The sequence below is a fragment of the Pituophis catenifer genome, unplaced genomic scaffold (genome assembly GCF_029215685.1).
Source record: "Pituophis catenifer annectens isolate HBS135680 unplaced genomic scaffold, rPitCat1.0.hap2 SCAF_7, whole genome shotgun sequence".
Taxonomy (NCBI): domain Eukaryota; kingdom Metazoa; phylum Chordata; class Lepidosauria; order Squamata; family Colubridae; genus Pituophis; species Pituophis catenifer.
The window spans coordinates 70,947,690-70,959,815 of NW_027256887.1; the positions used below are offsets into that span (position 1 = coordinate 70,947,690).

General features: G+C 42.2%; 1 protein-coding gene across 1 annotated transcript in view; it reads right to left on the bottom strand.

Moving 5' to 3' along the window:
- The window catches only part of DENND2A (DENN domain containing 2A), a 77,961-nt gene extending 66,042 nt beyond the window's left edge, over positions 1 to 11,919 (bottom strand). Inside the window, exon 1 of the mRNA XM_070946651.1 lies at positions 11,900 to 11,919. The gene's annotated coding sequence lies outside the window, so the exon portion shown is untranslated. The remainder of the gene's footprint in view (positions 1 to 11,899) is intronic.
- Positions 11,920 to 12,126: the final 207 nt, after the last annotated feature.

Consider the following 12,126-nt stretch of genomic DNA (forward strand, 5'->3'; position numbering starts at 1 on the left):
CTCAGTTCTCCTATGCTATTCACAGATGTATGCATCATATACTCCTCTCTTTATTACTGCTGAATTAAAAAAAAATCCTTGGCAAGGAAACAACAGAACATCTGCAAAATAGAAGGGGGGAGGGAGGAAAGGTTCTTTTCTGGATTGGCTTTAGTCCTTGAATGCTAGAAAGGCTTGTTTCTCCTTTGGCACAGGAGCCGGTCCTTAGACCAGCCAACCCCCAACCAAGCTTCCCCCAGATGTGTCAGTCTACAACTCCAGACGTGGCAACCTGGCTAGGCATCCAGTGGGTTATAAGCAGGGGTGGGCTTCAAAAATTTTAGCAAGGGGTTCTCTGCCCAGTTGCTGGGTTGGCGTGGCCATGGTGGATGTGGCCTAGTGTGGCCTCCTGCATCACGGCAGGGGGGAGTGTTTTTGCCTTCCCCGGGCTCCGGAGGCTTTCCTCAAGCCTCCAGGAGAGCGAAAACAGCCTCCCCAGGCTCCAGAGGCCCTCTGGAGGCCGGAAACTGGTCTAGATCTTCCAGTAGAGCCATTTTTTGCCCTCCCTGAGGCTCTGTGTGTGCCCTGCACTTACCTGCATCCAAAATGGGCCGCATGGGGACTCCTGGGAGGGGACGGGAGGGGTGGGCGAGGTTAGCCAGGAGTGGGATTTGGGGGTTCTCTGAACTGCACAGAATCTTAGCTAGAGGTTCTCCCAAACCCCTGCGAACCCCCAGCAGCCCACCCCTGGATATAAGACAACTCATCAGACAACCAACAGGTTTGGGAAGGTTGTTTAGGATTTTAAGTGACCATTCTATGCACAAACCACCATCCTTGTGTCCTCCAGAGTGGGTGGAATTTGACCCTTTTTATTTTCAATTTAAGAGGGAGAATGGATTTTTTTTTAAGCCTTGTAAGGCATCAGGCCAACATCTGAGCAGTGAAGACTGCAATTCAGTCTCCTCATTTTTCACAGGGCTGCAGAAGGCCATGAGGAATGACTAATTTAACTTATTTTTTTCCGGGGGGGGGGGGTTGGGAGGGGATTTTAAAGGTAGGAATGGCAAAGAGGAAGGAAGAGAGACTGTTGTTTCCCCTCCCCCCCTTTAACTCCCTCTGCCCCGTGGGTGGTTACTGACAACAAAACAAGCTGAACTCTGGCCACCATTTTGTGCTTCTTCTCTCGCCTCTCCCATGTTGGGGGGGGGGTTAAAGGGAGGAGATAAACGGCTTCTGCCCCCTGCTTCATTTTTATCTTTACATTTTCAAAAATTATGATGCCAAATTTGGCCAGTACAATTTCAAATTATTGAGGGGGATAGAAATGAATTTGGGGGGATCTCGTGAAAACTCGCAAGTTCTGAGTAATGCACCCTGTAAAACATTAATGGCAAATGTGAAACATTCAAGTCCATTTTTCCCCTCCCAGTCATGAATTGTATGTTTTCAGTTGAATTTTTATTTAATAGCTGTCTTTTTGCTTTAATTAATGTGATTAGCACCTCAATTCTGGGAAAACTGATAGTGTATTCCCCTCCAGACAAAACATTACAATTTCACTGCAGAATCCATTCTCTTGCTTATCAGCCACCACCGACTCGGCCAAGATAAGATGGTATTTCCCTGTATAAGCACCAGTGCAAAAAATTACAACAGCTGCTCGGATTGAGGGTAAAATCTTAGAATAGCTAAAAGTGTTGCCTGCCCCATCTGTAGACAGCAAAGGTGGAATAAGAATGTAAGCGGGAATCATCAAAAGACATGAAAAATCTCCCAAATGGGCTGGAATAGTAGTAGAAAGGGAGGTAATGCAGACCCCACCCCTGCCTCTTTTAGTCCAACATACTAACCAGCTGATGTAATCATTGCTGTTCCTATACAGTGCTGGCAAAGAAACTATCACGCTCACTCTTAACAGCTTGCACTAATGAAGGCTGCCATTGAAGACTTCAACAAAGAAATTGAATCTGCAACCATGATTTTATCATGCTGACCATACATGCTGACTGTCAACATGTATTGAAATGTATTTTCTATAAACTTTAGAAAGAACTTATTGGGAATAATGAGAACTAAAGTCTGATCCAGAGGTGGGTTTCAGCAGGTTCTGACCAGTTCTGGAGAACCGTTAGCGGAAATTTTGATAGTTCAGAGAACTGGTAAATACCACTTCTGACTGGTCCCGCCCAGGGGTGGGTTTTACTTACCTTTACTACTGGTTCACAATGGGAGTGCGCATGCGCGCTTCTGCACATGTGCAGATCACCCTTGATGATGTCAGGGCAGGTGGGTGGAGCTTCCCGCCGGTTTTACTACCAGTTCTATAGAACCGGACAAAACCAGGAGCAACCCACCACTGGTCCTGCCCCCATCTATTCTCTGCCTCCCAAGTCCCAGCTGATAGGGAGGAAATGGGGATTTTGCAGTAACCTTCCCCTGGAGTGGGGAGGGAATGGAGATTTTACAGCTTTAAGGGCACTATGGTGCCATATCAAAACAGGAAGGAATTTCCAACACCAGTCTATATAGTATGGAAATATTTTGTTAGAAGCTCTTAAATTAAAAATAGACCCACCCTCCCCAGCTGTAATCATCTTTCCCAGCCACGATACCCTCTCCTTTTTACGGGCTATGCCAATGAATCCAATGGAATTCACATACATGAAGTCCTATCACTGAGCAAGACGAGCCCTTATGCATCAAGTTATGGAAGTGCATTTCTTTTATTCTATTATATAAAAATGTGTTTTCTTATTTCTATCTCTATTCTAACTTTTAGTCAAGCCACCATTATATTAAAAGGCATTTCCTTTCTATTCATCATCTCTTGCCCGTTTTAATACTTCAACTCTTATTCATTTTTTGGCTTGCTTCCCATATTCCTCTCTTGGATCTTTGTCTCTATCTACATCTACCTCTTTACTATTTAGTCTAAATATTTCTCCCATCTCTACCATCTTATGCTGCCGGGCCTCCAGAGTGTCTGCCCAAACCTCTATCTCCCTTTCGAAAGTATCTTCCTGCTTTTCCAATTCCATTTTTAAATCGGAAGTGCATTTCTTGTGCCACTTGCAATTCTGCAGCATGCATGTTTAGAAGATCATGCGGGAAGACCACATTTTAGTTAATTTTTTAAAAAAATTTCCTTTCAAATGAGGTAGGGAAAGCATGCACGACATAAATATGAAATTCTTTCCAAATGCTGTATAAGAGATCAGCTTGAATCATGGGACCAGGAGAAAATAAGAAGGGAAACTTAGAATGGAGGAGTCAGCAACTTTCTGAATCAGTGCCATTAACCACTGGGATATATTGGGGGATCTTTCTTCTCTGCAACACCCAACCACATACAGCTCAATTTTCAATCCAAACTTGCTTTTACCAATTCTTCTCAGCATATAAAACTTCATCCCATCTTTAAATTCTAATCTGAGAAGTCTACACAACACAGTTTACAGCCTCATTATAATCTAAAGGATTGCTTCTACATTCTACAATCAATGAATTTCTCTAATACTCTGGACACCTTATTTAAGATACAACCCACTCTTGAACATCCAAAATATCCACTACTGGCATATTTGCACGGAAAAAAGTTATGCACAGAAAAAGGTTTGTTTGTTCCACTTAAGTCTTCATCACTCAAACGAAGGACAGCAATAAGCCCACTGCTTTCAAAAAAGAATGAAAAGACAAAGCAATATAAATGCAAGAAGATTCAAAGATTACGTATCACATTTTGGCCCAATCATTGTAGGACAGTTCTCGTCCAAGATGGAACCCACTAAATCCTGTGTGAGGATATATGATGATGGTGTGACAAGAATATCTCCAATAACACTTTGAGTGCTGACAACCAATTATAATCATATCGACAGAGATCTCATCAGGTTCTGAGATCTCAAGAGGCATACTTATTTCAAGTCAAGAGACAGAGAACTAAAGATAGAAAAGTGTTTGATGGAATGGAATAAGATGCCTAACGGCTCAGGAAAAAGAAGCCAGCAAGATCTTTACTCCTGAATAGAAATAGCAGCTCAATCAGAAATACTGTATAGAAGACATACAGTATCTTATTAGGAACAAACTAGTACAAGAGCATCATATATGTCAGGCCTGTCAAACTGGCAGCCCGCAGGCCGGATGCGTCACACATAGGCCACGCCCCCTCCAGCTCAACAAAGGCCAAAAACATTGTGATTCATCACGTGACATGATCAACTTTGACACCCGTGATTTATGACTTTGCTTTGTCTATTCCTGCATGACCTCATCAATTTGTGAACTGTTTAACTGTTAACTGTTACAAATGTTTAACTCCTCCTTTTGCATTTGCTAAAGATGTCTGCTCACCATGTCTCTCATTTCTATTTCTACCACTACCCTAACATGTAAACCAATTAACATTTGGTGATTGGATTCCACCTATGACATTTGGCTAGTAATCCCAATCAAGAATAAGACATCGTTTTCCTAAGCTTTTGAATAAGCCATGAAGATGCCTGCTTCTAATAACTGGTTTCTATTAATAGGTACAATGAAGGAACTGCTTTGAATCATTTAGTCAAGTTAAGGATGATGCATGAATGTTAATTATGGCTTCAGTTGCCTAGAAGAATAAAAAAGAGCATGAGCCAAAGTTACAGTTCAGCAATGCCTGGAAAGCCATCAGTTTCTCATCTCTGTAAATAACCTAAAAGGAAACCATGATTTTTTTTTTCCAGGTGAACGAAGTCTGTATCTAGCATTTCTATTAAATAAAGCTAGTCTAAACAAATTGCAAAAGACTGGCTACTCTTGGTCACTCAAGGAACAGCCAATGTAAAAAAGCATTACTCTCCACAAAAGTCTACAAATATGGTCCAGAAGTATTCATTGCCAATTTAAACTTACAATGTAAAGTAATAAAGGGAGAGGTATAGGAAGGAGGGAAGCCCTCAGTAATACTTTTGTGGGAAGACCAATGGGATTAAACTGAATTCTTTATCAACACCATTTTCTCAACAGAAGAGCTAAATATTAGTGGCAGGAGGCTTGTCTTAAGCTTTTTGGCAGCCTTCCACATGGATGAGGATGTTGGTTGGATGAGGTTTCAGAGAGTGAGACAAGTGCTCTCAAACTTCATTGTAGAGAAAAAGGAATCATCTCTAAGAGCAGAAGGAATCATTCACGGGGATCATTATCCCAACACATGTACTGAGTTCCATTTTCTCTGGCAGTGGGTTTCAGGAGGCTGTCACAGCTGAAAACGGAGTTTGGGAGCCCATTTTCGTTAGCAGAACATTCAGGCACCCCCAACACAAATAACGTCGAGCTGGCCACGCCCACCCTGGTCCCCGAAGTCAAACACAACCCTGATGTGGCCATTAAATTATCTAAAGCATCACCAATAGAAATCAGGGCTTGGAGATGCTTTGTAAATATGCTCTGTAGGAGTGAGTTTTCTCACACGTGACAGATTTTGAATCAGGGGTGTCTGCAAGGATCACCACATGATTGTGGCCATCATCTTGGGGGGTTTGGGGGGGTTGTCCCCTGAAATGCCCTCTAAAAAGGATACAGTTCTGGGGCTTTATGAAAAATAATTCTAGCCTTTGCAGGAGAACTCGCACAAATTCAATTCCGCATCAGTTACTGCAATCCTAACCCTACAAAAACAGTCATGCATGTTTTGTTAAGACAGTAACACATAATTCTCCCGAAGTAGATTCATAACCACCAGGGAGCAAAAGAGTCACACGAGATAACCACGAAAGTGTCAACGAACATTAAGTTAAGTTGCCATTGTCCAGGTGCAACCTGCAATACTTTTCTGTGGTTTATCACTCTTAACACGGGATTTTCAAGATGTATCTAGAACATCACAAATGTAAACAGACTAAAGTAGCCACATCTGCTCCTCCCAAACATTGAAAACAGTAGCGGGTGTTTTTGTTTTTTTTTTTTGAACCAAGGCCTTTAATACACCCATCAAGTAACTCTCAGGAATTAGGAGAGGGGAAGAGAAGAATAGAGGGAAAAGGGAGCAAGTAGAAGACACACTAACTTGCACAATAGTTATGTCGCTCAAATCATTTAACCGTCCCACTACTATTTCATCTTAAAGAAATTACAACCTTCAAAAAGTATTTTGAGGTTGAGCTTATGGAAGACCCAGAAAGCTGGTAATTTAACTTGCCTTTGGAACAAACCAGATGCTACTGACTGTTATGTGGAATGTCTATCGAGGTGGGAGGAAGGGAAGAAGCTTTTTCACTAACCTTTTCCCTAAACACTTCAAGATGCATTCTCAAAATGCTAGTGAGGTTTTAGTTTGTAAGCAGGAGTGGCAAGAAGAAGAGGGATTGGCTGTACAACTGTTTGTAATTGCACAGTTACACCCAGATTACTAGATAGGGAAGGCAACGGATGAAAATATGTACTTGATCGGAAGAAATTTTGTGAAGCATTTCATTTTCATTATTAATTTCACACTGCTGGAGTTCCTTGTTTAGCTGTCTTCACCCACTTCCTAAATTCTTTTTGTCGCCACCAAAAGTGCCCTTGCATTTTCCATACCATTTAATTTTAACCATTCCTTGCTCTCTTTAATGACAATCTCTGCAACTATATTTCTTCTCCATATGTATTATAAATGTACAGGTAGTCCTTGATTTATGATCACAATTGAGCCCAAAATTTCTATTGTTAAGTGAAAAGTTCTTAAGTGAATGTTGCCCCATTTTACAACCTTTGTCACAGTTGTTAACTGAACCACTGCAGTTAAGTTAGTAACATGGTTGTTAAATGAATCTGGCTTCCCCATTGACTTTGCTTATCAGAAGGTCGCAAAAGGGGAATCACATAAATATGTGATAAATATAAATATGAATCCGTTGCCAACAGGGTGGATAAAAATCAATGATTTTTTAAAAAAAATAAAAAAAATCAGATTTTTTTTTATTTAAATCGGATTTTTTTGATTTAAATCAGATTTTTTTGATTTTTATTGAATTTATTTTAATAAAAACTTTTGGGGTAAAAATCTATCGTAAGATAGTTTTCTATTTAAGATACATAAATAATTTAGTTTATTCAGCATGAAATGGAGCTTAGTTATGTAGCACAAGGCTGTATATTCTGCAACACTGGGACTATCGGTGAGTCAACAGCGGGTCAAAGGAGTAGCAGAGATGACAGTTGCTCTTTAAAAATTATGATTTAAATTGAGTTGATTTAAATCAAGTCTTTTTACTAGTGATTTAAATTATGATTTAAATCAACTCGATTTAAATCAAATCCACCCTGGTTGCCAAGCATCCAAATTTTGATCATGTGACCATTGGGAATGCTGCAACTGTCGTAAATATGAAAAACAGTCACAAGTCACTTTTTCAGTGTATTGTAACTTCAAATGGTCACTAAATGAACTGTTGTAAGTCAAGGACTACCTGTATTACATGAGCAGAATACAGCATCTTACTGCAGATACAACTTGGTTATACCAAGAATACTAAGCAAGAGAAAGATTCTCTAGATCAGGAGTGTCAATTCGCCCTGCGGGGTGCTTAGATCTGGCCCAGGGACCACCCTGGAAACAGCAAAGGACCGGCCCACAGTGCCTCTTTCAGCAAAAACAGAGGTCAGGAGGGTCATGTGCAGCTCTCCTGACCTTGATTTTCAGCTGCGACGGCCTCCTGCAACCCTCTGCCAGCAAAAACTGAGCTCGGGAAGGCAGCACATTGCCCTCCCGAGCTCCATTTTCACTGGCAGAGTGCTCGGGCCATCACAGGCGGCCCCGTCACGAGTGATGTTGAACTGGCCACGCCCACCGTGGCCACAATTCCCGACGTCAAACACAACCCTGATGCAGCCCTCAATGAAATCGAGTTTGACACCCCTGCTCTAGATCAATTTCCCCACATAGATTTGGGATTGCAGCTCGCAAAACTCTTAGAACAGAACTTCCAGAATAGCATCCCTACACATCTACCGGTAGAAGGAGCTACTTACTATAGGTTGCAAAAAGCTTCCTCACACTGCAGGCAAACCCTACCTTCAGGAGATAAATCACATACATCCAACCTAGTACAATATAGTATACCAACTTGTTTGGGACAATGAGTTGAATTTATCTTTTTGATGACATACCAGCGCAGAGGTATTCACTAAAGAGGAGGACAGACTGGGACATAAAAATAGGAGGAAGAAACCAAAACATATGTAATTTACATTACATTCATAAAATATGCTTGAAAATATGATTCTGTGTATTTAATAATTTCCCCTTCTGTCACATTATTGCAATTTGTTGGCAACTATTTGAGGATCCAGTCCTTGGGGAAGGGGTGTGTGGCTCATTCGGCATCTGGGTTGTGTATTTCTATGGTAGACTTCCTCTTAAAAAGTATACATTAGAAGCAAATATTGAAGGCTAATCAAAGACGGCATCTGCTGCAAGAGTGCCATCTTTTCTTCAGTTCAAGCATCTAATGGACTTAACATCCTCACCGTGTATTTTTAAAATAGCAATGCCTCCATCTTAAATACACTTAAATACTTCTGCCCCTAAATTGTCTAACGTTGACAGGGAGGATTAAAATTATATTCCAGGATATCAAAAAAAGCACAAGGCATGTATCTGAAGATGAAAAAAATGAAGCAACTGAGACCTGTGAGACGATAAAGATAGAGCCTGAGTGGCGCAGCAGACTAATGCTACTGTTAAAAGTAGCATTTAGCTTCCAGCTGCCTGCAGTTACTGCGAGTTCAATTCTCACCAGGCTCAAGGTTGACTCAGCCTTCCATCCTTTCTAAAGTAGGTAAAATGAGGACCCGGTTTGTGGGGGCAATAAGCTGACTTTGTATAAAATATACAAAAGTATGAAGGCTATTGCTTAATGCCTTGTAAGCTGCCCTGAGTCTCCAGAGAAGGACGGCATATAAATCAAAATTTTTTTAAAAATGAGCCATTGCTACAGGTCTCAGAAATGTGTTGGCTTCTTCCTGTTCACTCTATCGCATCCCACTTCACCCCATTCACACACACACACACACATTCTTTCCTATAATATTATAATTTAGTGGAAAAATGTGTGTCTCTGTTGTTCTACTTAGGCATCTGGTGCTAGAAATTTAAAACATTGCACAAAGTTATGGAACGTTTCATAGTTACATTCAAGAAGCTCTGACACAATGCAACAAATATCACAAATTTAAGAAAATCTGTCATTTCCAAATACACACAATATTGCAGGGGGGGGGGGCACAAAAGATTGGAAGGGTGTCTCAAATCAAACACTGCTGTATTTCCATTGCTTAAAAGGTAAATGGTAATTGCCAGATGGCAACTATTTTACAAACACCAGCCTAATAATCATTACCTGAAATGCACCATCTCCTAACTATTCAGTGATTCTCCATTTCACTATGGAAGTATGATTGGAATCTAGATTTATCCTTACCTACCAACAGACAGGCCTGATGAGCTTGTGAGCAAGAATGGGTGTGTCAGAATACCTGCATGTGCGACACAGAAACATACACAAGAATGTACAGGTGGCTGATGAGGGAATAAAACTGTCACCACAAAACTTATTTCTCCATCTTTTCCCAGGATTGCATTTTGTGTGTGTGTGGAGTCCTTAGTGGTCTCTGAGCTTGGTTACTTGCAGACAGGGTAGATAAAAATCAATGATTTTTTAAAAAAATCAAAAAAACCAGATTTTTTTAATTTAAATCGGATTTTTTTGATTTTTATCGAATTTATTTTAATAAAAAACTTTTGGGGTAAAAATCTATCGTAAGATAGTTTTCTGTTTAAGATACATAAATAATTTAGCTTATTCAGCATGAAATGGAGCTTAGTTATATAGCATGAGGCTGTATATTCTGCAACACTGGGACTATCGGTGAGTCAACAGTGGGTCAAAGGAGTAGCAGAGATGACAGTTGCTCTTTAAAAATTATGATTTAAATCGAGTTGATTTAAATCAAGCCTTTTTACTAGTGATTTAAATCATGATTTAAATTGTGATTTAAATCAACTCAATTTAAATCAAATCCACCTTGCTTGCAGATATTTCATCCCCTCCAACTAGATAACATCAGCACTGCTGATGTGAGGTTTGCTCCTTGTTTATATACAGTAGTTTACATTGTCATTATTGGTGAGGATGTGGCTCAGGCATCAGGCTAGAAACTCAGAGGCCATGAGTTCTAGTCCCACTTTGGCCACAAAATCAGCTGGGTGACCTTGGACTAATCACTTTCTCTCGTCCCTAGAAAAGAGGCAATGGCAAGCCACTTTGAAAACCTTCCTAAGAAAACTGCAGGGACTTGCACAGGAAGTCTCTCAGAATCAGACACACATGAAGGACTGAAAGAAGGAAAAAATTCCTTGATTGAAGTATTGTTTTCTGCTTGTTTGTCTGGTGTTTAATCCCTGCTTTATTGGCTCAACAAAGCAAAAAAAAAGTTCCCTGACTAGGGTATTATTATTTTTTTTTGCTTGTTTGTCTGGTGTTAATCTCTGCTTATCTAGGTGCTAGCTGCTGGAGCGGATGTTTCTTTCTTAGCTTTTTAAATTATCTCACTTGAATGATATGTAAATGTGGTTTATTTCTATGTGTCTATTGACCCCCACCCACACTAATACTGATGATGTTCCTTAGTCAGGTAATGAAATGTCTGCAAGCAACCAAGCTCTGAGAGTAGCAAGGGCTCCACCATTCAGCCCGGAGCTTACATTCCCTTCTATGAAATCATTTTCCTTAAGAAATGGAGGATTATCCAACCACCTTCATCAACAAGAAAAAGCCTAGGAATCTGTAATCGATAATTTTCCACCCCTTTCCACTTACTGCACTTATTACTCTTTTCAAACCAAGGCTTTATCCACCTTAAAGAATTATCTCTGATTCTTTCACTACACCCCTCTTCAGATCTTTGTGAAACTTTTCTCCTTTTAAATTTAGATACACCATCACTCCTCCCTTGGTCTTCTTGAAAGCATCACAAAGGCCAAACGGATTATTTAATGCAGGCAGGGGAAGGGAAAAGTGTTACAGAAAAGCATAGAGTAGCTCGACAGATGTGGCTCCGAAGCAAGTCCCATTCCATGAGAAGGGGGGGGGCTTGTTTTGACACCCGGAGAGGTACCATAGCAAAGTACAAATGGACTCCCAATAGAGTTAAATCAAACAGGCCTGTAGCAAACCAGCCAAACTCTGGGATTGCTTTTTTAAAGAGAGCCCTAGAAAGCTGTAGCATCTGTGAGGGAGCTGTTTGGAGAAACACGGAATTTAGAGACCCAAAGACACCCCCCTCCCCCGCCCGATCAAGCAAATCCTTTCCATGTACCTCGTAGTAGTAGTAAAACTAACCATTTCCAGCAGGAGCGCCCGCATCTTTTCGCAGCCAGTCACTTTTTTCTCTCGCCTCTGGGGAACCCCAATGCATCAAACCATCCTCTCTCTATCCCACGTCCCGCCCTTCCATCTCCGGAGAGGCCGGGACGGACCCCCCCATCAGTCCCCGAATGTGGCGCCCAAAGATCACACCCGCCCCCCGGCAAACCTTACGAGCGGACCTTTTCCTCCTTCCACCCGCGCGACCTTTTCCCCCCCGTTATTCCAGCTTCTCCGTTCGCGCCAACCCCGCGCGTTAAAAAACCTCGCTCGCCCCGCTTCTCCAGCGCGGCTTCACCCAGCAAAACACACACGCACACACACACACCCCGCGCGCGCCGCATCAATCCCACCAGCCAAACTTCCCCGCGCGGAGAAAAATCACAAAATTCCCCCCCCCCACACCTTCCTTCTTCCCCAAAAGTCCGTGGGGAATTCCTCCGCCCCCCCCCCCACCGCGCTTCCCGCCTCCCTCGACGCGGCCAGCGAGCGCAGAAGGGCGCGAGGTTGCAGCCCCGGTGCCGACCTACTTTGCTCCACGAGGGTCCGCGGGCTGCTCTCCGTCCTCATCTTGGGGCGCTCCAATCGTAGCGGGGCCGCGGCTGCGGCAGCCTCGGGTAGCATAGCTCGCTCGCCCCCCGCCCTCCTCCTCCTCCTCCCTTTTTTCCCCTCTCCCTTTTGTTAGCCCTTCGCGGCTCCGAAAGACGCGCCTCTCCCTCCCGCTTCGGTTCTCTGGCCCTTGTGTCCGCTTGGGCGC